Source organism: Petromyzon marinus, chromosome 85 (genome assembly GCF_048934315.1).
Source record: "Petromyzon marinus isolate PM22_M1 ecotype Great Lakes invasive population chromosome 85, UKy_Petmar_22M1.pri1.0, whole genome shotgun sequence".
NCBI lineage: Eukaryota > Metazoa > Chordata > Hyperoartia > Petromyzontiformes > Petromyzontidae > Petromyzon > Petromyzon marinus.
This window is the reverse complement of record NC_133750.1, coordinates 4,526,215-4,552,284: the sequence shown is the minus strand read 5'-3', so window position 1 is coordinate 4,552,284 and position 26,070 is coordinate 4,526,215.

Genomic DNA, 26,070 nt, shown 5'->3' with positions numbered 1-26,070 from the left:
GTGAGACTCCCACAGGGTTCAGTGTTAATCAGTGAGACTCCCACAAGGTTCAGTGTTAATCAGTGAGACTCCCACAGGGTTCAGTGTTAATCAGTGAGACTCCAATAGGGTTCAGTGTTAATCAGTGAAACTCCCACAGGGTTTATTGTTAATCAGTGAGTATCCCACAGGGTTCAGTGTTAATCAGTGAAACTCCCACAGGGTTCAGGGGTAATCAGTGAGACTCCCACAGGGTTCAGTGTTAATCAGTGAGACTCCCACAGGGTTCAGTGTTAATCAGTGAGACTCCCACAGGGTTCAGTGTTAATCAGTGAGACTCCCACAGGGTTCAGTGTTAATCAGTGAGACTTCCACAGTGTTCAGTGTTAATCAGTGAGACTCCCACAGTGTTCAGTGTTAATCAGTGAGACTCCCACAGGGTTCAGTATTAATCAGTGAGACTCCCACAGGGTTCATGTGTTAATCAGTGAAACTCCCATAGGGTTCAGTGTTAATCAGTGAGACTCCCACAGGGTTCAGTGTTAATCAATGAGACTCCCACAGTGTCCAGTGTTAATCAGTGAGACTCCCACAGTGTTCAGTGTTAATCAGTGAGACTCCCACAGTGTTCAGTGTTAATCAGTGAGACTCCCATAGGGTTCAGTGTTAATCACTGAGACTTCCACAGGGTTCAGTGTTAATCAGTGAGACTCCCATAGGGTTCAGTGTTAATCAGTGAGAATCACATAGAGGTCAGTGTTAATCAGTGAGACTCCCATAGGGTTCATTGTTAATCAGTGAGACTCCCATAGGGTTCAACGTGAATCTGTGAGACTCCCATAGGGTTCAGTGTTAATCATTGAGACTCCCACAGGGTTCAGTGTTAATCAGTGAGACTCCCATAGGGTTCAGTGTTAATCAGTGAGACTCCCATAGGGTTCAGTGTTAATCCTTGAGAATCCCATAGAGTTCGGTGTTAATCAGTGAGACTCCCATAGGGTTAATTTTTAATCAGTGAGACTCCCATAGGGTTCAGTGTTAATCAGTGAGACTCCCATAGGTTTCACTGTTAATCAGTGGGACTCCCACAGGGTTCATTGTTAATCAGTGAGACTCCCACAGGGTTCAGTGTTAATCAGTGAGACTCCCTCAGGGTTCAGTGTTAATCAGTGAGACTCCCATAGGGTTCAGTGTTAATCAGTGAGACTCCCATAGGGTTCAGTCTTAATCAGTGAGACTACCACAGGGTTCAGTGTTAATCAGTGAGACTCCCATAGGGTTCGGTGTTAATCAGTGAGACTCCCACAGGGTTCAGTGTTAATCAGTGAGACTCCCACAGGGTTCAGTGTTAATCCGTGAGACTCCCACAAGGTTCAGTGTTAATCAGTGAAACTCCCACAGGGTTCAGGGGTAATCAGTGAGACTCCCACAGGGTTCAGTGTTAATCAGTGAGACTCCCACAGGGTTCAGTGTTAATCAGTGAGACTCCCACAGGGTTCAGTGTTAATCAGTGAGACTCCCATAGGGTTCAGTGTTAATCAGTGAGACTCCCACAGGGTTCAGTGTTAATCAGTGAAAATTCCATAGGGTTCAGTGTTAATCAGTGAGACTCCCACAGGGTTCAGTGTTAATCAGTGAGACTCCCATAGGGTTCAGTGTTAATCAGTGAGACTCCGACAGGGTTCAGTGTTAATCAGTGAGTCTCCCACAAGGTTCATGTGTTAATCAGTGAGACTCCCATAGGGTTCAGTTTTAATCAATGAGACTTCCATAGGGTTCTGTGTTAATCAGTGAGACTCCCACAGGGTTCAGTGTTAATCAGTGAGACTCCCATAGGGTTCAGTGTTAATCAGTGAGACTCCCACAGGGTTCATTGTTAATCAGTGAGACTCCCACAGGGTTCAGTGGTAATCAGTGAGACTCCCACAGGGTTCAGTGTTAATCAGTGAGACTCCCACAAGGTTCAGTGTTAATCAGTGAGACTCCCACAGGGTTCAGTGTTAATCAGTGAGACTCCAATAGGGTTCAGTGTTAATCAGTGAAACTCCCACAGGGTTCATTGTTAATCAGTGAGTATCCCACAGGGTTCAGTGTTAATCAGTGAGACTCCCACAGGGTTTTGTGTTAATCAGTGAGAATCCCACAGGGTTCAGTGTTAATCAGTGAAACTCCCATATTGTTCAGTGTAAATCAGTGAGACTCCCACAGGGTTCATGTGTGAATCATTGAGACTCCCTCAGGGTTCATGTGTTAATCAGTGAGACTCCCATAGGGTTCAGTGTTAATCAGTGAGACACCCACAGTGTTCAGTGTTAATCAGTGAGACTCCCACAGTGTTCAGTGTTAATCAGTGAGACTCCCACTGGGTTCAGTGTTAATCAGTGAGACTCCCATAGGGTTCAGTCTTAATCAGTGAGACTCCCACATGGTTCAGTGTTAATCAGTGAGACTCCCATAGGGTTCAGTGTTAATCAGTGAGACTCCCACAGGGTTCAGTGTTAATCAGTGAGACTCCCACATGGTTCAGTGTTAATCCATGAGACTTTCACAAGGTTCAGTGTTAATCAGTGAAACTCCCACAGGGTTCAGGGGTAATCAGTGAGACTCCCACAGGGTTCAGTGTTAATCAGTGAGACTCCCACAGGGTTCAGTGTTAATCAGTGAGACTTCCACAGTGTTCAGTGTTAATCAGTGAGACTCCCACAGTGTTCAGTGTTAATCGTGAGACTCCCACAGGGTTCAGTATTAATCAGTGAGACTCCCACAGGGTTCATGTGTTAATCAGTGAAACTCCCATAGGGTTCTGTGTTAATCAGTGAGACTCCCACAGGGTTCAGTGTTAATCAGTGAGACTCCCACAGTGTCCAGTGTTAATCAGTGAGACTCCCACAGTGTTCAGTGTTAATCAGTGAGACTCCCACAGTGTTCAGTGTTAATCAGTGAGACTCCCATAGGGTTCAGTGTTAATCACTGAGACTTCCACAGGGTTCAGTGTTAATCAGTGAGACTCCCATAGGGTTCAGTGTTAATCAGTGAGAATCCCATAGAGGTCAGTGTTAATCAGTGAGACTCCCATAGGGTTCATTGTTAATCAGTGAGACTCCCATAGGGTTCAACGTTAATCTGTGAGACTCCCATAGGGTTCAGTGTTAATCATTGAGACTCCCACAGGGTTCAGTGTTAATCAGTGAGACTCCCATAGGGTTCAGTGTTAATCAGTGAGACTCCCACAGGGTTCAGTGTTAATCAGTGAGACTCCCACAGGGGTCAGTGTTAATCAGTGAGACTCCCACAGGGTTCAGTGTTAATCAGTGAGACTCCCACAGGGTTCAGTATTAATCAGTGAGACTCCCACAGGGTTAATGTGTTAATCAGTGAGACTCCCATAGGGTTCAGTGTTAATCCATGAGACTCCCACAGGGTTCAGTGTTAATCAGTGAGACTCCCACAGTGTTCAGTGTTAATCAGTGAGACTCCCACAGTGTTCAGCGTTAATCAGTGAGACTCCCACAGGGTTCAGTGTTAATCAGTGAGACTCCCACAGTCTTCAGTGTTAATCAGTGAGACTCCCACAGTGTTCATTGTTAATCAGTGAGACTCCCATAGGGTTCAGTGTTAATCACTGAGACTCCCACAGGGTTCAGTGTTAATCAGTGAGACTCCCATAGGGTTCAGTGTTAATCAGTGAGAATCCCATAGAGGTCAGTGTTAATCAGTGAGACTCCCATAGGGTTCATTGTTAATCAGTGACACTCCCATAGGGTTCAGTGTTAATCAGAGAGACTCCCACAGTGTTCAGTGTTAATCAGTGAGACTCCCACAGTGTTCAGTGTTAATCAGTGAGACTCCCACAGGGTTCATTGTTAATCAGTGAGACTCCCTCAGGGTTCAGTGTTAATCAGTGAGACTCCCACAGGGTTCAGTGTTAATCAGTGAGACTCCCACAGGGTTCAGTATTAATCAGTGAGGCTCTCACAGGGTTCAGGGGTAATCAGCGAGACTCCCACAGGGTTCAGTGTTAATCAGTGAGACTCCCACAGGGTTCAGTGTTAATCAGTAAGACTCCCACAGGGTTCAGGGTTAATCAGTGAGACTCCCATAGGGTTCAGTGTTCATCAGTGAGACTCTCACAGGGTTCAGTGTTAATCAGTAAGACTCCCAGAGGGTTCAGTGTTAATCAGTGAGACTCCCATAGGGTTCATTGTTAATCAGTGAGTCCCCCATAGGGTTCAGTGTTAATCAGTGAGACTCCCACAGGGTTCAGTGTTAATCAGTGAGACTCCCATAAGATTAATTGTTAATCAGTGAGACTCCCATAGGGTTCAGTGTTAATCAGAGAGACTCCCATAGGTGTCAGTGTTAATCAGTGAGACTCCCACAGGGTTCAGTGTTAATCAGTGAGACTCCCACAGGGTTAAGTGTTAATCAGTGAGACTCCCTCAGGGTTCAGTGTTAATCAGTGAGACTCCCATAGGGTTAAGTGTTAATCAGTGAAACTCCCATAGGGTTCAGTGTTAATCCATGCGACTTTCACAAGGTTCAGTGTTAATCAGTGAAACTCCCACAGGGTTCAGTGGTAATCAGTGAGACTCCCACAGGGTTCAGTGTTAATCAGTGAGACTCCCACAGAGTTCAGTGGTAATCAGTGAGACTCCCACAGGGTTCAGTGTTAATCAGTGAGACTCCCACAGGGTGCAGTGTTAATCAGTGAGACTCCCACAGGGTTCAGTGTTAATCAGTGAGACTCCCACAGGGTTCAGTATTAATCAGTGAGACTCCCACAGGGTTCATGTGTTAATCAGTGAGACGCCCATAGGGTTCAGTGTTAATCAGTGAGACTCCCACAGGGTTCAGAGGTAATCAGTGAGACTCCCACAGGGTTCAGTGTTAATCAGTGAGACTCCCGTAGAGTTCAGTGGTAATCAGTGAGACTCCCACAGGGTTCAGTGTTAATCAGTGAGACTCCCACAGGGTTCAGTGTTAATCTGTGAGACTTCCACAGTGTTCAGTGTTAATCAGTGAGACTCCCACAGTGTTCAGTGTTAATCAGTGAGACTCCCACAGGGTTCATGTGTTAATCAGTGAGACTCCCATAGGGTTCAGTGTTAATCAGTGAGACTCCCACAGGGTTCAGTGTTAATCAATGAGACTCCCACAGTGGCCAGTGTTAATCAGTGAGACTCCCACAGTGTTCAGTGTTAATCAGTGAGACTCCCACAGGGTTCAGTGTTAATCAGTGAGACTCCCACAGTGTTCAGTGTTAATCAGTGAGACTCCCACAGTGTTCAGTGTTAATCAGTGAGACTCCCATAGGGTTCAGTTTTAATCACTGAGACTTCCACAGGGTTCAGTGTTAATCAGTGAGACTCCCATAGGGTTCATTGTTAATCAGTGAGACTCCCATAGAGGTCAGTGTTAATCAGTGAGACTCCCATAGGGTTCATTGTTAATCAGTGAGACTCCCATAGGGTTCAGCGTTAATCTGTGAGACTCCCATAGGGTTCAGTGTTAATCATTGAGACTCCCACAGGGTTCAGTGTTGATCAGTGAGACTCCCATAGGGTTCAGTGTTAATCAGTGAGACTCCCACAGGGTTCAGTGTTAATCAGTGAGACTCCCACAGGGGTCAGTTTTAATCAGTGAGACTCCCACAGGGTTAAGTGTTAATCAGTGAGACTCCCACAGTGTTCAGTGTTAATCAGTGAGACTCCCATAGTGTTCAGTTTTAATCACTGAGACTTCCACAGGGTTCAGTGTTAATCAGTGAGACTCCCATAGGGTTCATTGTTAATCAGTGAGAATCCCATAGAGGTCAGTGTTAATCAGTGAGACTCCCATAGGGTTCATTGTTAATCAGTGCGACTCCCATAGGGTTCAGCGTTAATCTGTGAGACTCCCATAGGGTTCAGTGTTAATCATTGAGACTCCCACAGGTGTCAGTGTTGATCAGTGAGACTCCCATAGGGTTCAGTGTTAATCAGTGAGACTCTCACAGGGTTCAGTGTTAATCAGTGAGACTCCCACAGGGGTCAGTTTTAATCAGTGAGACTCCCACAGGGTTAAGTGTTAATCAGTGAGACTCCCACAGTGTTCATTGTTAATCAGTGAGACTCCCATAGGGTTCAGTGTTAATCCGTGAGACTCCCACAGGGTTCAGTGTTAATCCGTGAGACTTTCACAAGGTTCAGTGTTAATCAGTGAAACTCCCACAGGGTTCAGGGGTAATCAGTGAGACTCCCACAGGGTTCAGTGTTAATCAGTAAGACTCCCACAGGGTTCAGTGTTAATCAGTGAGAGTCCCACAGGGTTCAGTGTTAATCAGTGAGACTTCCACAGTGTTCAGTGTTAATCAGTGAGACTCCCACAGTGTTCAGTGTTAATCAGTGAGACTCCCACAGGGTTCAGTATTAATCAGTGAGACTCCCACAGGGTTCATGTGTTAATCAGTGAGACTCCCATAGGGTTCAGTGTTAATCAGTGAGACTCCCTCAGGGTTCAGTGTTAATCAATGAGACTCCCACAGTGTCCATTGTTAATCAGTGAGACTCCCACAGTGTTCAGTGTTAATCATTTAGACTCCCACAGGGTTCAGTGTTAATCAGTGAGACTCCCACAGTGCTCAGTGTTAATCAGTGAGACTCCCACAGTGTTCAGTGTTAATCAGTGAGACTCCCATAGGGTTCCGTGTTAATCAGTGAGACTCCCATAGGGTTCAGTGTTAATCACTGAGACTTCCACAGGGTTCAGTGTTAATCAGTGAGACTCCCATACGGTTCCGTGTTAATCAGTGAGAATCCCATAGAGGTCAATGTTAATCAGTGAGACTCCCATAGGGTTCATTGTTAATCAGTGAGACTCCCATAGGGTTCAGCGTTAATCTGTGATACTCCCATAGGGTTCAGTGTTAATCATTGAGACTCCCACAGGGTTCAGTGTTAATCAGTGAGACTCCCATAGGGTTCAGTGTTAATCAGTGAGACTCCCACAGGGTTCAGTGTTAATCAGTGAGATTCCCACAGGGGTCAGTGTTAATCAGTGAGACTCCCACAGGGTTCAGTGTTAATCACTGAGACTTCCACAGGGTTCAGTGTTAATCAGTGAGACTCCCATAGGGTTCAGTGTTAATCAGTGAGAATCCCATAGAGGTCAGTGTTAATCAGTGAGACTCCCATAGGGTTCATTGTTAATCAGTGAGACTCCCATAGGGTTCAACGTTAATCTGTGAGACTCCCATAGGGTTCAGTGTTAATCATTGAGACTCCCACAGGGTTCAGTGTTAATCAGTGAGACTCCCATAGGGTTCAGTGTTAATCAGTGAGACTCCCACAGGGTTCAGTGTTAATCAGTGAGACTCCCACAGGGGTCAGTGTTAATCAGTGAGACTCCCACAGGGTTCAGTGTTAATCAGTGAGACTCCCACAGGGTTCAGTATTAATCAGTGAGACTCCCACAGGGTTAATGTGTTAATCAGTGAGACTCCCATAGGGTTCAGTGTTAATCACTGAGACTTCCACAGGGTTCAGTGTTAATCAGTGAGACTCCCATACGGTGCCGTGTTAATCAGTGAGAATCCCATAGAGGTCAATGTTAATCAGTGAGACTCCCATAGGGTTCATTGTTAATCAGTGAGACTCCCATAGGGTTCAGCGTTAATCTGTAATACTCCCATAGGGTTCAGTGTTAATCATTGAGACTCCCACAGGGTTCAGTGTTAATCATTGAGACTCCCATAGGGTTCAGTGTTAATCAGTGAGACTACCACAGGGTTCAGTGTTAATCAGTGAGACTCCCACAGGGGTCAGTGTTAATCAGTGAGACTCCCACAGGGTTCAGTGTTAATCAGTGAGACACCCACAGTGTTCAGTGTTAATCAGTGAGACTCCCACAGGGTTCAGTGTTAATCAGTGAGACTCCCACAGGGTTCAGTATTAATCAGTGTGACTCCCATAGGGTTCAGTGTTAATCACTGAGACTCCCACAGGGTTCAGTGTTAATCAGTGAGACTCCCATAGGGTTCAGTGTTAATCAGTGAGAATCCCATAGAGGTCAGTGTTAATCAGTGAGACTCCCATAGGGTTCATTGTTAATCAGTGACACTCCCATAGAGTTCAGTGTTAATCAGTGAGACTCCCACAGGGTTCAGTGTTAATCAGTGAGACTCCGACAGGGTTCAGTGTTAATCAGTGAGACTCCCATAGGGTGCAGTGTTAATCAGTGAAACTCCCACAGGGTTCATTGTTAATCAGTGAGACTCCCACAGGGTTCAGTGGTAATCAGTGAGACTCCCACAGGGTTCAGTGTTAATCAGTGAGACTCCCACAGGGTTCAGTGTTAATCAGTGAGACTCCCATAGGGTTCAGTGTTAATCAGTGAAACTCCCACAGGGTTCATTGTTAATCAGTGAGTGTCCCACAGGGTTCAGTGTTAATCAGTGAGACTCCCACAGGGGTCAGTGTTAATCAGTGAGACTCCCACAGGGTTCAGTATTAATCAGTGATACTCTCACAAGGTTCAAGGGTAATCAGTGAGACTCCCACAGGGTTCAGTGTTAATCAGTGAGACTCCCACAGGGTTCAGTGTTAATCAGTGAGACTCCCACAGGGTTCAGGGTTAATCAGTGAGACTCCCACAGGGTTCAGTGTTAATCAGTGAAACTCCCACAGGGTTCATTGTTAATCAGTGAGTGTCCCACAGGGTTCAGTGTTAATCAGTGAGACTCCCACAGGGGTCAGTGTTAATCAGTGAGACTCCCACAGGGTTCAGTATTAATCAGTGATACTCTCACAGGGTTCAAGGGTAATCAGTGAGACTCCCACAGGGTTCAGTGTTAATCAGTGAGACTCCCACAGGGTTCAGTGTTAATCAGTGAGACTCCCACAGGGTTCAGGGTTAATCAGTGAGACTCCCACAGGGTTCAGTGTTAATCATTGAGACTCCCATAGGGTTCAGTGTTAATCAGTGAGACTCCCACAGGGTTCAGTGTTAATCAGTGAGACTCCCACAGGGGTCAGTGTTAATCAGTGAGACTCCCACAGGGTTCAGTGTTAATCAGTGAGACTCCCACAGTGTTCAGTGTTAATCAGTGAGACTCCCACATGGTTCAGTGTTAATCAGTGAGACTCCCACAGGGTTCAGTATTAATCAGTGTGACTCCCATAGGGTTCAGTGTTAATCACTGAGACTCCCACAGGGTTCAGTGTTAATCAGTGAGACTCCCATAGGGTTCAGTGTTAATCAGTGAGAATCCCATAGAGGTCAGTGTTAATCAGTGAGACTCCCATAGGGTTCATTGTTAATCAGTGACACTCCCATAGGGTTCAGTGTTAATCAGTGAGACTCCCACAGGGTTCAGTGTTAATCAGTGAGACTCCGACAGGGTTCAGTGTTAATCAGTGAGACTCCCATAGGGTGCAGTGTTAATCAGTGAAACTCCCACAGGGTTCATTGTTAATCAGTGAGACTCCCACAGGGTTCAGTGGTAATCAGTGAGACTCCCACAGGGTTCAGTGTTAATCAGTGAGACTCCCACAGGGTTCAGTGTTAATCAGTGAGACTCCCATAGGGTTCAGTGTTAATCAGTGAAACTCCCACAGGGTTCATTGTTAATCAGTGAGTGTCCCACAGGGTTCAGTGTTAATCATTGAGACTCCCACAGGGGTCAGTGTTAATCAGTGAGACTCCCACAGGGTTCAGTAATAATCAGTGATACTCTCACAGGGTTCAAGGGTAATCAGTGAGACTCCCACAGGGTTCAGTGTTAATCAGTGAGACTCCCACAGGGTTCAGTGTTAATCAGTGAGACTCCCACAGGGTTCAGGGTTAATCAGTGAGACTCCCTTAGGGTCCAGTGTTCATCAGTGAGACTCTCACAGGGTTCAGTCTTAATCAGTAAGACTCCCAGCAGGTTCAGTGTTAATCAGTGAGACTCCCATAGGGTTCAGTGTTAATCAGTGAGTCCCCCATAATTGTTCAGTGTTAATCAGTGAGACTCCCACAGGGTTCAGTGTTAATCAGTGAGACTCCCATAGGGTTCAGTGTTAATCAGTGAGACTCCCATACGGTTCAGTGTTAATCAGTGAGACTCCCACAGTTCTCAGTGATAATCAGTGAGACTCCCATAGGGTTCAGTGTTAATCATTCAGACTCCCATTTGGTTAAGTGTTAATCAGTGAGACTCCCATTGGGTTCAGTGTAAATCAGTGAGACTCCCACAGGGTTCAGGTGTTAATCAGTGAGACTCCCCCAGGGTTCATGTGTTAATCAGTGAGACTCTCATAGGGTTCAGTGTTAATCAGTGAGACTCCCACAGGGTTCAGTGTTAATCAGTGAGACTCCCACAGTGTTCAGTGTTAATCAGTGAGACTCCCACAGGGTTCATTGTTAATCAGTGAGACTCCCACAGTGCTCAGTGTTAATCAGTGAGACTCCCACAGTGTTCAGTGTTAATCAGTGAGACTCCCATAGGGTTCCGTGTTAATCAGTGAGACTCCCATAGGGTTCAGTGTTAATCACTGAGACTTCCACAGGGTCCAGTGTTAATCAGTGAGACTCCCATACGGTGCCGTGTTAATCAGTGAGAATCCCATAGAGGTCAATGTTAATCAGTGAGACTCCCATAGGGTTCATTGTTAATCAGTGAGACTCCCATAGGGTTCAGCGTTAATCTGTGATACTCCCATAGGGTTCAGTGTTAATCATTGAGACTCCCACAGGGTTCAGTGTTAATCATTGAGACTCCCATAGGGTTCAGTGTTAATCAGTGAGACTCCCACAGGGTTCAGTGTTAATCAGTGAGACTCCCACAGGGGTCAGTGTTAATCAGTGAGACTCCCACAGGGTTCAGTGTTAATCAGTGAGACTCCCACAGTGTTCAGTGTTAATCAGTGAGACTCCCACAGGGTTCAGTGTTAATCAGTGAGACTCCCACAGGGTTCAGTATTAATCAGGGTGACTCCCATAGGGTTCAGTGTTAATCACTGAGACTCCCACAGGGTTCAGTGTTAATCAGTGAGACTCCCATAGGGTTCAGTGTTAATCAGTGAGAATCCCATAGAGGTCAGTGTTAATCAGTGAGACTCCCATAGGGTTCATTGTTAATCAGTGACACTCCCATAGGGTTCAGTGTTAATCAGTGAGACTCCCACAGGGTTCAGTGTTAATCAGTGAGACTCCGACAGGGTTCAGTGTTAATCAGTGAGACTCCCATAGGGTGCAGTGTTAATCAGTGAAACTCCCACAGGGTTCATTGTTAATCAGTGAGACTCCCACAGGGTTCAGTGGTAATCATTGAGACTCCCACAGGGTTCAGTGTTAATCAGTGAGACTCCCACAGGGTTCAGTGTTAATCAGTGAGACTCCCATAGGGTTCAGTGTTAATCAGTGAAACTCCCACAGCGTTCATTGTTAATCAGTGAGTGTCCCACAGGGTTCAGTGTTAATCAGTGAGACTCCCACAGGGGTCAGTGTTAATCAGTGAGACTCCCACAGGGTTCAGTATTAATCAGTAATACTCTCACAGGGTTCAAGGGTAATCAGTGAGACTCCCACAGGGTTCAGTGTTAATCAGTGATACTCCCACAGGGTTCAGTGTTAATCAGTGAGACTCCCACAGGGTTCAGGGTTAATCAGTGAGACTCCCATAGGGTTCAGTGTTCATCAGTGAGACTCTCACAGGGTTCAGTGTTAATCAGTAAGACTCCCAGCGGGTTCAGTGTTAATCAGTGAGACTCCCATAGGGTTCAGTGTTAATCAGTGATTCCCCCATAATTGTTCAGTGTTAATCAGTGAGACTCCCACAGGGTTCAGTGTTAATCAGTGAGACTCCCATAGGGTTCAGTGTTAATCAGTGAGACTCCCATACGGTTCAGTGTTAATCAGTGAGACTCCCACAGGTCTCAGTGATAATCAGTGAGACTCCCACAGGGTTCATGTTTTAATCAGTGAGACTCCCCCAGGGTTCATGTGTTAATCAGTGAGACTCTCATAGGGTTCAGTGTTAATCAGTGAGACTCCCACAGGGTTCAGTGTTAATCAGTGAGACTCCCACAGTGTTCAGTGTTAATCAGTGAGACTCCCACAGGGTTCATTGTTAATCAGTGAGACTCCCTCAGGGTTCAGTGTTAATCAGTGAGACTCCCACAGGGTTCAGTGTTAATCAGTGAGACTCCCACAGGGTTCAGTATTAATCAGTGAGACTCTCACAGGGTTCAGGGGTAATCAGTGAGACTCTCATAGGGTTCAGTGTTAATCAGTGAGACTCCCACAGGGTTCAGTGTTAATCAGTGAGACTCCCACAGTGTTCAGTGTTAATCAGTGAGACTCCCACAGGGTTCATTGTTAATCAGTGAGACTCCCTCAGGGTTCAGTGTTAATCAGTGAGACTCCCACAGGGTTCAGTGTTAATCAGTGAGACTCCCACAGGGTTCAGTATTAATCAGTGAGACTCTCACAGGGTTCAGTGTTAATCAGTGAGACTCCCATAGGGTGCAGTGTTAATCAGTGAAACTCCCACAGGGTTCATTGTTAATCAGTGAGACTCCCACAGGGTTCAGTGTTAATCAGTGAGACTCCCATAGGGTTCAGTGTTAATCAGTGAGACTCCCATACGGTTCAGTGTTAATCAGTGAGACTCCCACAGTTCTCAGTGATAATCAGTGAGACTCCCATAGGGTTCAGTGTTAATCATTCAGACTCCCATTTGGTTAAGTGTTAATCAGTGAGACTCCCATTGGGTTCAGTGTAAATCAGTGAGACTCCCACAGGGTTCAGGTGTTAATCAGTGAGACTCCCCCAGGGTTCATGTGTTAATCAGTGAGACTCTCATAGGGTTCAGTGTTAATCAGTGAGACTCCCACAGGGTTCAGTGTTAATCAGTGAGACTCCCACAGTGTTCAGTGTTAATCAGTGAGACTCCCACAGGGTTCATTGTTAATCAGTGAGACTCCCACAGTGCTCAGTGTTAATCAGTGAGACTCCCACAGTGTTCAGTGTTAATCAGTGAGACTCCCATAGGGTTCCGTGTTAATCAGTGAGACTCCCATAGGGTTCAGTGTTAATCATTGAGACTCCCACAGGGTTCAGTGTTAATCATTGAGACTCCCATAGGGTTCAGTGTTAATCAGTGAGACTCCCACAGGGTTCAGTGTTAATCAGTGAGACTCCCACAGGGGTCAGTGTTAATCAGTGAGACTCCCACAGGGTTCAGTGTTAATCAGTGAGACTCCCACAGTGTTCAGTGTTAATCAGTGAGACTCCCACAGGGTTCAGTGTTAATCAGTGAGACTCCCACAGGGTTCAGTATTAATCAGGGTGACTCCCATAGGGTTCAGTGTTAATCACTGAGACTCCCACAGGGTTCAGTGTTAATCAGTGAGACTCCCATAGGGTTCAGTGTTAATCAGTGAGAATCCCATAGAGGTCAGTGTTAATCAGTGAGACTCCCATAGGGTTCATTGTTAATCAGTGACACTCCCATAGGGTTCAGTGTTAATCAGTGAGACTCCCACAGGGTTCAGTGTTAATCAGTGAGACTCCGACAGGGTTCAGTGTTAATCAGTGAGACTCCCATAGGGTGCAGTGTTAATCAGTGAAACTCCCACAGGGTTCATTGTTAATCAGTGAGACTCCCACAGGGTTCAGTGGTAATCATTGAGACTCCCACAGGGTTCAGTGTTAATCAGTGAGACTCCCACAGGGTTCAGTGTTAATCAGTGAGACTCCCATAGGGTTCAGTGTTAATCAGTGAAACTCCCACAGCGTTCATTGTTAATCAGTGAGTGTCCCACAGGGTTCAGTGTTAATCAGTGAGACTCCCACAGGGGTCAGTGTTAATCAGTGAGACTCCCACAGGGTTCAGTATTAATCAGTAATACTCTCACAGGGTTCAAGGGTAATCAGTGAGACTCCCACAGGGTTCAGTGTTAATCAGTGATACTCCCACAGGGTTCAGTGTTAATCAGTGAGACTCCCACAGGGTTCAGGGTTAATCAGTGAGACTCCCATAGGGTTCAGTGTTCATCAGTGAGACTCTCACAGGGTTCAGTGTTAATCAGTAAGACTCCCAGCGGGTTCAGTGTTAATCAGTGAGACTCCCATAGGGTTCAGTGTTAATCAGTGATTCCCCCATAATTGTTCAGTGTTAATCAGTGAGACTCCCACAGGGTTCAGTGTTAATCAGTGAGACTCCCATAGGGTTCAGTGTTAATCAGTGAGACTCCCATACGGTTCAGTGTTAATCAGTGAGACTCCCACAGGTCTCAGTGATAATCAGTGAGACTCCCACAGGGTTCATGTTTTAATCAGTGAGACTCCCCCAGGGTTCATGTGTTAATCAGTGAGACTCTCATAGGGTTCAGTGTTAATCAGTGAGACTCCCACAGGGTTCAGTGTTAATCAGTGAGACTCCCACAGTGTTCAGTGTTAATCAGTGAGACTCCCACAGGGTTCATTGTTAATCAGTGAGACTCCCTCAGGGTTCAGTGTTAATCAGTGAGACTCCCACAGGGTTCAGTGTTAATCAGTGAGACTCCCACAGGGTTCAGTATTAATCAGTGAGACTCTCACAGGGTTCAGGGGTAATCAGTGAGACTCTCATAGGGTTCAGTGTTAATCAGTGAGACTCCCACAGGGTTCAGTGTTAATCAGTGAGACTCCCACAGTGTTCAGTGTTAATCAGTGAGACTCCCACAGGGTTCATTGTTAATCAGTGAGACTCCCTCAGGGTTCAGTGTTAATCAGTGAGACTCCCACAGGGTTCAGTGTTAATCAGTGAGACTCCCACAGGGTTCAGTATTAATCAGTGAGACTCTCACAGGGTTCAGTGTTAATCAGTGAGACTCCCATAGGGTGCAGTGTTAATCAGTGAAACTCCCACAGGGTTCATTGTTAATCAGTGAGACTCCCACAGGGTTCAGTGGTAATCAGTGAGACTCCCACAGGGTTCAGTGTTAATCAGTGAGACTCCCACAGGGTTCAGTGTTAATCAGTGAGACTCCCATAGGGTTCAGTGTTAATCAGTGAAACTCCCACAGGGTTCATTGTTAATCAGTGAGTGTCCCACAGGGTTCAGTGTTAATCATTGAGACTCCCACAGGGGTCAGTGTTAATCAGTGAGACTCCCACAGGGTTCAGTATTAATCAGTGATACTCTCACAGGGTTCAAGGGTAATCAGTGAGACTCCCACAGGGTTCAGTGTTAATCAGTGAGACTCCCACAGGGTTCAGTGTTAATCAGTGAGACTCCCACAGGGTTCAGGGTTAATCAGTGAGACTCCCATAGGGTTCAGTGTTCATCAGTGAGACTCTCACAGGGTTCAGTGTTAATCAGTAAGACTCCCAGCGGGTTCAGTGTTAATCAGTGAGACTCCCATAGGGTTCAGTGTTAATCAGTGAGTCCCCCACAATTGTTCAGTGTTAATCAGTGAGACTCCCACAGGGTTCAGGGTTAATCAGTGAGACTCCCACAGGGTTCAGTGTTAATCATTGAGACTCCCATAGGGTTCAGTGTTAATCAGTGAGACTCCCACAGGGTTCAGTGTTAATCAGTGAGACTCCCACAGGGGTCAGTGTTAATCAGTGAGACTCCCACAGGGTTCAGTGTTAATCAGTGAGACTCCCACAGTGTTCAGTGTTAATCAGTGAGACTCCCACAGGGTTCAGTGTTAATCAGTGAGACTCCCACAGGGTTCAGTATTAATCAGTGTGACTCCCATAGGGTTCAGTGTTAATCACTGAGACTCCCACAGGGTTCAGTGTTAATCAGTGAGACTCCCATAGGGTTCAGTGTTAATCAGTGAGAATCCCATAGAGGTCAGTGTTAATCAGTGAGACTCCCATAGGGTTCATTGTTAATCAGTGACACTCCCATAGGGTTCAGTGTTAATCAGTGAGACTCCCAAAGGGTTCAGTGTTAATCAGTGAGACTCCGACAGGGTTCAGTGTTAATCAGTGAGACTCCCATAGGGTGCGATGTTAATCAGTGAAACTCCCACAGGGTTCATTGTTAATCAGTGAGACTCCCACAGGGTTCAGTGGTAATCAGTGAGACTCCCACAGGGTTCAGTGTTAATCAGTGAGACTCCCACAGGGTTCAGTGTTAATCAGTGAGACTCCCATAGGGTTCAGTGTTAATCAGTGAAACTCCCACAGGGTTCATTGTTAATCAGTGAGTGTCCCACAGGGTTCAGTGTTAATCATTGAGACTCCCACAGGGGTCAGTGTTAATCAGTGAGACTCCCACAGGGTTCAGTATTAATCAGTGATACTCTCACAGGGTTCAAGGGTAATCAGTGAGACTCCCACAATGTTCAGTGTTAATCAGTGAGACTCCCACAGGGTTCAGTGTTAATCAGTGAGACTCCCACAGGGTTCAGGGTTAATCAGTGAGACTCCCATAGGGTTCAGTGTTCATCAGTGAGACTCTCACAGGGTTCAGTGTTAATCAGTAAGACTCCCAGCGGGTTCAGTGTTAATCAGTGAGACTCCCATAAGGTTCAGTGTTAATCAGTGAGTCCCCCATAATTGTTCAGTGTTAATCAGTGAGACTCCCACAGGGTTCAGTGCTAATCAGTGAGACTCCCATAGGGTTCAGTGTTAATCAGTGAGACTCCCATACGGTTCAGTGTTAATCAGTGAGACTCCCACAGTTCTCAGTGATAATCAGTGAGACTCCCATAGGGTTCAGTGTTAATCATTGAGACTCCCATTTGGTTAAGTGTTAATCAGTGAGACTCCCATAGGGTTCAGTGTAAATCAGTGAGACTCCCACAGGGTTCATGTGTTAATCAGTGAGACTCCCCCAGGGTTCATGTGTTAATCAGTGAGACTCTCATAGGGTTCAGTGTTAATCAGTGAGACTCCCACAGGGTTCAGTGTTAATCAGTGAGACTCCCACAGTGTTCAGTGTTAATCAGTGAGACTCCCACCAGGGTTCATTGTTAATCAGTGAGACTCCCTCAGGGTTCAGTGTTAATCAGTGAGACTCCCACAGGGTTCAGTGTTAATCAATGAGACTCCCACAGTGTCCAGTGTTAATCAGTGAGACTCCCACAGTGTTCAGTGTTAATCAGTGAGACTCCCAGAGGGTTCAGTGTTAATCAGTGAGACTCCCACAGTGCTCAGTGTTAATCAGTGAGACTCCCACAGTGTTCAGTGTTAATCAGTGAGACTCCCATAGGGTTCCGTGTTAATCAGTGAGACTCCCATAGGGTTCAGTGTTAATCACTGAGACTTCCACAGGGTCCAGTGTTAATCAGTGAGACTCCCATACGGTGCCGTGTTAATCAGTGAGAATCCCATAGAGGTCAATGTTAATCAGTGAGACTCCCATAGGGTTCATTGTTAATCAGTGAGACTCCCATAGGGTTCAGCGTTAATCTGTGATACTCCCATAGGGTTCAGTGTTAATCATTGAGACTCCCACAGGGTTCAGTGTTAATCATTGAGACTCCCATAGGGTTCAGTGTTAATCAGTGAGACTCCCACAGGGTTCAGTGTTAATCAGTGAGACTCCCACAGGGGTCAGTGTTAATCAGTGAGACTCCCACAGGGTTCAGTGTTAATCAGTGAGACTCCCACAGTGTTCAGTGTTAATCAGTGAGACTCCCACAGGGTTCAGTGTTAATCAGTGAGACTCCCACAGGGTTCAGTATTAATCAGGGTGACTCCCATAGGGTTCAGTGTTAATCACTGAGACTCCCACAGGGTTCAGTGTTAATCAGTGAGACTCCCATAGGGTTCTGTGTTAATCAGTGAGAATCCCATAGAGGTCAGTGTTAATCAGTGAGACTCCCATAGGGTTCATTGTTAATCAATGACACTCCCATAGGGTTCAGTGTTAATCAGTGAGACTCCCACAGGGTTCAGTGTTAATCAGTGAGACTCCGACAGGGTTCAGTGTTAATCAGTGAGACTCCCATAGGGTGCAGTGTTAATCAGTGAAACTCCCACAGGGTTCATTGTTAATCAGTGAGACTCCCACAGGGTTCAGTGGTAATCAGTGAGACTCCCACAGGGTTCAGTGTTAATCAGTGAGACTCCCACAGGGTTTAGTGTTAATCAGTGAGACTCCCATAGGGTTCAGTGTTAATCAGTGAAACTCCCACAGGGTTCATTGTTAATCAGTGAGTGTCCCACAGGGTTCAGTGTTAATCAGTGAGACTCCCACAGGGGTCAGTGTTAATCAGTGAGACTCCCACAGGGTTCAGTATTAATCAGTAATACTCTCACAGGGTTCAAGGGTAATCAGTGAGACTCCCACAGGGTTCAGTGTTAATCAGTGAGACTCCCACAGGGTTCAGTGTTAATCAGTGAGACTCCCACAGGGTTCAGGGTTAATCAGTGAGACTCCCATAGGGTTCAGTGTTCATCAGTGAGACTCTCACAGGGTTCAGTGTTAATCAGTAAGACTCCCAGCGGGTTCAGTGTTAATCAGTGAGACTCCCATAGGGTTCAGTGTTAATCAGTGATTCCCCCATAATTGTTCAGTGTTAATCAGTGAGACTCCCACAGGGTTCAGTGTTAATCAGTGAGACTCCCATATGGTTCAGTGTTAATCAGTGAGACTCCCATACGGTTCAGTGTTAATCAGTGAGACTCCCACAGGTCTCAGTGATAATCAGTGAGACTCCCATAGGGTTCAGTGTTAATCATTGAGACTCCCATTTGGTTAAGTGTTAATCAGTGAGACTCCCATAGGGTTCAGTGTAAATCAGTGAGACTCCCACAGGGTTCATGTGTTAATCAGTGAGACTCCCCCAGGGTTCATGTGTTAATCAGTGAGACTCTCATAGGGTTCAGTGTTAATCAGTGAGACTCCCACAGGGTTCAGTGTTAATCAGTGAGACTCCCACAGTGTTCAGTGTTAATCAGTGAGACTCCCACAGGGTTCATTGTTAATCAGTGAGACTCCCTCAGGGTTCAGTGTTAATCAGTGAGACTCCCACAGGGTTCAGTGTTAATCAGTGAGACTCCCACAGGGTTCAGTATTAATCAGTGAGACTCTCACAGGGTTCAGGGGTAATCAGTGAGACTCCCACAGGGTTCAGTGTTAATCAGTGAGTCCCCCATAGGGTTCAGTGTTAATCAGTGAGACTCCCACAGGGTTCAGTGTTAATCAGTGAGACTCCCACAGGGTTCAGTGTTAATCAGTGAGACTCCCACAGGGTTCAGTGTTAATCAGTGAGACTCCCATAGGGTTCAGTGTTAATCAGTGAGACTCCCATATGGTTCAGTGTTAATCAGTGAGACTCGCACAGGTCTCAGTGATAATCAGTGAGATTCCCATAGGGTTCAGTGTTAATCAGTGAGACTCCCATAGGGTTCAGTGTTAATCAGTGAGACTCCCATAGGGTTCAGTGTAAATCAGTGAGACTCCCACAGGGTTCATGTGTTAATCAGTGAGACTCAGATAGGGTTCCGTGTTAATCAATGAGACTCCCATAGGGTTCAGTGTTAATCAGTGAGAATCCCACAGGGTTCAGTGTTAATCAGTGAGACTCCCACAGGGTTCAGTGTTAATCAGTGAGACTCCCTCAGGGTTCATGTGTTAATCAGTGAGACTCCCATAGGGTTAAGTGTTAATCAGTGAGACCCCCACAGGGTTCAGTGTTAATCAGAGAGACTCCCACAGTGTTCAGTGTTAATCAGTGAGACTCCCACAGTGTTCATTGTTAATCAGTGAGACTCCCATAGGGTTCATTGTTAATCAGTGAGACTCCCATAGGGTTCAGCGTTAATCTGTGAGACTCCATAGGGTTCAGTGTTAATCAGTGAGACTCCCACAGTCTTCAGTGTTAATCAGTGAGACTCCCACAGTGTTCATTGTTAATCAGTGAGACTCCCATAGGGTTCAGTGTTAATCACTGAGATTCCCACAGGGTTCAGTGTTAATCAGTGAAACTCCCACAGTGTTCATTGTTAATCAGTGAGACTCCCATAGGGTTCATTGTTAATCAGTGAGACTCCCATAGGGTTCAGCGTTAATCTGTGAGACTCCCATAGGGTTCAGTGTTAATCATTGAGACTCCCATTTGGTTAAGTGTTAATCAGTGAGACTCCCACATGGTTCAGTGTTAATCAGTGAGACTCCCACAGGGTTCAGTGTTAATCAGTGAGACTCCCTCAGGGTTCAGTGTTAATCAGTGAGACGCCCATAGGGTTAAGTGTTAATCAGTGAGACTCCCACAGGGTTCAGTGTTAATCAGTGAGACTCCCACAGTCTTCAGTGTTAATCAGTGAGACTCCCACAGTGTTCATTGTTAATCAGTGAGACTCCCATAGGGTTCATTGTTAATCAGTGAGACTCCCATAGGGTTCAGCGTTAATCTGTGAGACTCCCATAGGGTTCAGTGTTAATCAGTGAGACTCCCACAGGGTTCAGTGTTAATCAGTGAGACTCCCACAGGGTTCAGTGTTAATCAGTGAGACTCCCTCAGGGTTCAGTGTTAATCAGTGAGACTCCCACAGGGTTCAGTGTTAATCAGTGAGACTCCCACAGGGTTCAGTATTAATCAGTGAGACTCTCACAGGGTTCAGGGGTAATCAGTGAGACTCCCACAGGGTTCAGTGTTAATCAGTGAGTCCCCCATAGGGTTCAGTGTTAATCAGTGAGACTCCCACAGGGTTCAGTGTTAATCAGTGAGACTCCCACAGGGTTCAGTGTTAATCAGTGAGACTCCCACAGGGTTCAGTGTTAATCAGTGAGACTCCCATAGGGTTCAGTGTTAATCAGTGAGACTCCCATATGGTTCAGTGTTAATCAGTGAGACTCGCACAGGTCTCAGTGATAATCAGTGAGATTCCCATAGGGTTCAGTGTTAATCAGTGAGACTCCCATAGGGTTCAGTGTTAATCAGTGAGACTCCCATAGGGTTCAGTGTAAATCAGTGAGACTCCCACAGGGTTCATGTGTTAATCAGTGAGACTCAGATAGGGTTCCGTGTTAATCAATGAGACTCCCATAGGGTTCAGTGTTAATCAGTGAGAATCCCACAGGGTTCAGTGTTAATCAGTGAGACTCCCACAGGGTTCAGTGTTAATCAGTGAGACTCCCTCAGGGTTCATGTGTTAATCAGTGAGACTCCCATAGGGTTAAGTGTTAATCAGTGAGACCCCCACAGGGTTCAGTGTTAATCAGAGAGACTCCCACAGTGTTCAGTGTTAATCAGTGAGACTCCCACAGTGTTCATTGTTAATCAGTGAGACTCCCATAGGGTTCATTGTTAATCAGTGAGACTCCCATAGGGTTCAGCGTTAATCTGTGAGACTCCATAGGGTTCAGTGTTAATCAGTGAGACTCCCACAGTCTTCAGTGTTAATCAGTGAGACTCCCACAGTGTTCATTGTTAATCAGTGAGACTCCCATAGGGTTCAGTGTTAATCACTGAGATTCCCACAGGGTTCAGTGTTAATCAGTGAAACTCCCACAGTGTTCATTGTTAATCAGTGAGACTCCCATAGGGTTCATTGTTAATCAGTGAGACTCCCATAGGGTTCAGCGTTAATCTGTGAGACTCCCATAGGGTTCAGTGTTAATCATTGAGACTCCCATTTGGTTAAGTGTTAATCAGTGAGACTCCCACATGGTTCAGTGTTAATCAGTGAGACTCCCACAGGGTTCAGTGTTAATCAGTGAGACTCCCTCAGGGTTCAGTGTTAATCAGTGAGACGCCCATAGGGTTAAGTGTTAATCAGTGAGACTCCCACAGGGTTCAGTGTTAATCAGTGAGACTCCCACAGTCTTCAGTGTTAATCAGTGAGACTCCCACAGTGTTCATTGTTAATCAGTGAGACTCCCATAGGGTTCATTGTTAATCAGTGAGACTCCCATAGGGTTCAGCGTTAATCTGTGAGACTCCCATAGGGTTCAGTGTTAATCAGTGAGACTCCCACAGGGTTCAGTGTTAATCAGTGAGACTCCCACAGGGTTCAGTGTTAATCAGTGAGACTCCCACAGGGTTCAGTGTTAATCAGTGAGACTCCCATAGGGTTCAGTGTTAATCAGTGAGACTCCCATATGGTTCAGTGTTAATCAGTGAGACTCGCACAGGTCTCAGTGATAATCAGTGAGATTCCCATAGGGTTCAGTGTTAATCAGTGAGACTCCCATAGGGTTCAGTGTTAATCAGTGAGACTCCCATATGGTTCAGTGTAAATCAGTGAGACTCCCACAGGGTTCATGTGTTAATCAGTGAGACTCAGATAGGGTTCCGTGTTAATCAATGAGACTCTCATAGGGTTAAGTGTTAATCAGTGAGACTCCCACATGGTTCAGTGTTAATCAGTGAGACTCCCACAGGGTTCAGTGTTAATCAGTGAGACTCCCTCAGGGTTCAGTGTTAATCAGTGAGACGCCCATAGGGTTAAGTGTTAATCAGTTAGACTCCCACAGGGTTCAGTGTTAATCAGTGAGACTCCCACAGTCTTCAGTGTTAATCAGTGAGACTCCCACAGTGTTCATTGTTAATCAGTGAGACTCCCATAGGGTTCATTGTTAATCAGTGAGACTCCCATAGGGTTCAGCGTTAATCTGTGAGACTCCCATAGGGTTCAGTGTTAATCAGTGAGACTCCCACAGGGTTCAGTGTTAATCAGTGAGACTCCCACAGGGTTCAGTGTTAATCAGTGAGACTCCCACAGGGTTCAGTGTTAATCAGTGAGACTCCCATAGGGTTCAGTGTTAATCAGTGAGACTCCCATATGGTTCAGTGTTAATCAGTGAGACTCGCACAGGTCTCAGTGATAATCAGTGAGATTCCCATAGGGTTCAGTGTTAATCAGTGAGACTCCCATAGGGTTCAGTGTTAATCAGTGAGACTCCCATATGGTTCAGTGTAAATCAGTGAGACTCCCACAGGGTTCATGTGTTAATCAGTGAGACTCAGATAGGGTTCCGTGTTAATCAATGAGACTCCCATAGGGTTCAGTGTTAATCAGTGAGAATCCCACAGGGTTCAGTGTTAATCAGTGAGACTCCCACAGGGTTCAGTGTTAATCAGTGAGACTCCCTCAGGGTTCATGTGTTAATCAGTGAGACTCCCATAGGGTTAAGTGTTAATCAGTGAGACCCCCACAGGGTTCAGTGTTAATCAGAGAGACTCCCACAGTGTTCAGTGTTAATCAGTGAGACTCCCACAGTGTTCAGTGTTAATCAGTGAGACTTCCTCAGGGTTCAGTGTTATTCACTGGGACTCCCACAGGGTTCAGTGTTAATCAGTGAGACTCCCATAGGGTTCAGTGTTAATCAGTGAGACTCCCTCAGGGTTCAGTGTTAATCAGTGAGAAGCCCATAGGGTTAAGTGTTAATCAGTGAGACTCCCACAGGGTTCAGTGTTAAACAGTGAGACTCCTACAGTCTTCAGTGTTAATCAGTGAGACTCCCACAGGGTTCAGTGTTAATCAGTGAGACTCCCACAGGGTTCAGTGTTAATCAGTGAGACTCCCACAGGGTTCAGTGTTAATCAGTGAGACTCCCACAGGGTTCAGTGTTAATCAGTGAGACTCCCATAGGGTTCATTGTTAATCAGTGAGACTCCCATAGGGTTCAGCGTTAATCTGTGAGACTCCCATAGGGTTCAGTGTTAATCAGTGAGACTCCCACAGGGTTCAGTGTTAATCAGTGAGACTCCCACAGGGTTCAGTGTTAATCAGTGAGACTCCCACAGGGTTCAGTGTTAATCAGTGAGACTCCCATAGGGTTCAGTGTTAATCAGTGAGACTCCCATATGGTTCAGTGTTAATCAGTGAGACTCGCACAGGTCTCAGTGATAATCAGTGAGATTCCCATAGGGTTCAGTGTTAATCAGTGAGACTCCCATAGGGTTCAGTGTTAATCAGTGAGACTCCCATATGGTTCAGTGTAAATCAGTGAGACTCCCACAGGGTTCATGTGTTAATCAGTGAGACTCAGATAGGGTTCCGTGTTAATCAATGAGACTCCCATAGGGTTCAGTGTTAATCAGTGAGAATCCCACAGGGTTCAGTGTTAATCAGTGAGACTCCCACAGGGTTCAGTGTTAATCAGTGAGACTCCCTCAGGGTTCATGTGTTAATCAGTGAGACTCCCATAGGGTTAAGTGTTAATCAGTAAGACCCCCACAGGGTTCAGTGTTAATCAGAGAGACTCCCACAGTGTTCAGTGTTAATCAGTGAGACTCCCACAGTGTTCAGTGTTAATCAGTGAGACTTCCTCAGGGTTCAGTGTTATTCACTGGGACTCCCACAGGGTTCAGTGTTAATCAGTGAGACTCCCATAGGGTTCAGTGTTAATCAGTGAGACTCCCTCAGGGTTCAGTGTTAATCAGTGAGAAGCCCATAGGGTTAAGTGTTAATCAGTGAGACTCCCACAGGGTTCAGTGTTAATCAGTGAGACTCCCACAGTCTTCAGTGTTAATCAGTGAGACTCCCACAGGGTTCAGTGTTAATCAGTGAGACTCCCACAGGGTTCAGTGTTAATCAGTGAGACTCCCACAGGGTTCAGTGTTAATCAGTGAGACTCCCATAGGGTTCAGTGTTAATCAGTGAGACTCCCATATGGTTCAGTGTTAATCAGTGAGACTCGCACAGGTCTCAGTGATAATCAGTGAGATTCCCATAGGGTTCAGTGTTAATCAGTGAGACTCCCATAGGGTTCAGTGTTAATCAGTGAGACTCCCATAGGGTTCAGTGTAAATCAGTGAGACTCCCACAGGGTTCATGTGTTAATCAGTGAGACTCAGATAGGGTTCCGTGTTAATCAATGAGACTCCCATAGGGTTCAGTGTTAATCAGTGAGAATCCCACAGGGTTCAATGTTAATCAGTGAGACTCCCACAGGGTTCAGTGTTAATCAGTGAGACTCCCTCAGGGTTCATGTGTTAATCAGTGAGACTCCCATAGGGTTAAGTGTTAATCAGTGAGACCCCCACAGGGTTCAGTGTTAATCAGAGAGACTCCCACAGTGTTCAGTGTTAATCATTGAGACTCCCACAGTGTTCATTGTTAATCAGTGAGACTCCCATAGGGTTCATTGTTAATCAGTGAGACTCCCATAGGGTTCAGCGTTAATCTGTGAGACTCCATATTGTTCAGTGTTAATCAGTGAGACTCCCACAGTCTTCAGTGTTAATCAGTGAGACTCCCACAGTGTTCATTGTTAATCAGTGAGACTCCCATAGGGTTCAGTGTTAATCACTGAGATTCCCACAGGGTTCAGTGTTAATCAGTGAAACTCCCACAGTGTTCATTGTTAATCAGTGAGACTCCCATAGGGTTCATTGTTAATCAGTGAGACTCCCATAGGGTTCAGTGTTAATCTGTGAGACTCCCATAGGGTTCAGTGTTAATCATTGAGACTCCCATTTGGTTAAGTGTTAATCAGTGAGACTCCCACATGGTTCAGTGTTAATCAGTGAGACTCCCGCAGGGTTCAGTGTTAATCAGTGAGACTCCCTCAGGGTTCAGTGTTAATCAGTGAGACGCCCATAGGGTTAAGTGTTAATCAGTGAGACTCCCACAGGGTTCAGTGTTAATCAGTGAGACTCCCACAGTCTTCAGTGTTAATCAGTGAGACTCCCACAGTGTTCATTGTTAATCAGTGAGACTCCCATAGGGTTCATTGTTAATCAGTGAGACTCCCATAGGGTTCAGCGTTAATCTGTGAGACTCCCATAGGGTTCAGTGTTAATCAGTGAGACTCCCACAGGGTTCAGTGTTAATCAGTGAGACTCCCACAGGGTTCAGTGTTAATCAGTGAGACTCCCACAGGGTTCAGTGTTAATCAGTGAGACTCCCATAGGGTTCAGTGTTAATCAGTGAGACTCCCATATGGTTCAGTGTTAATCAGTGAGACTCGCACAGGTCTCTGTGATAATCAGTGAGATTCCCATAGGGTTCAGTGTTAATCAGTGAGACTCCCATAGGGTTCAGTGTTAATCAGTGAGACTCCCATAGGGTTCAGTGTAAATCAGTGAGACTCCCACAGGGTTCATGTGTTAATCAGTGAGACTCAGATAGGGTTCCGTGTTAATCAATGAGACTCCCATAGGGTTCAGTGTTAATCAGTGAGAATCCCACAGGGTTCAGTGTTAATCAGTGAGACTCCCACAGGGTTCAGTG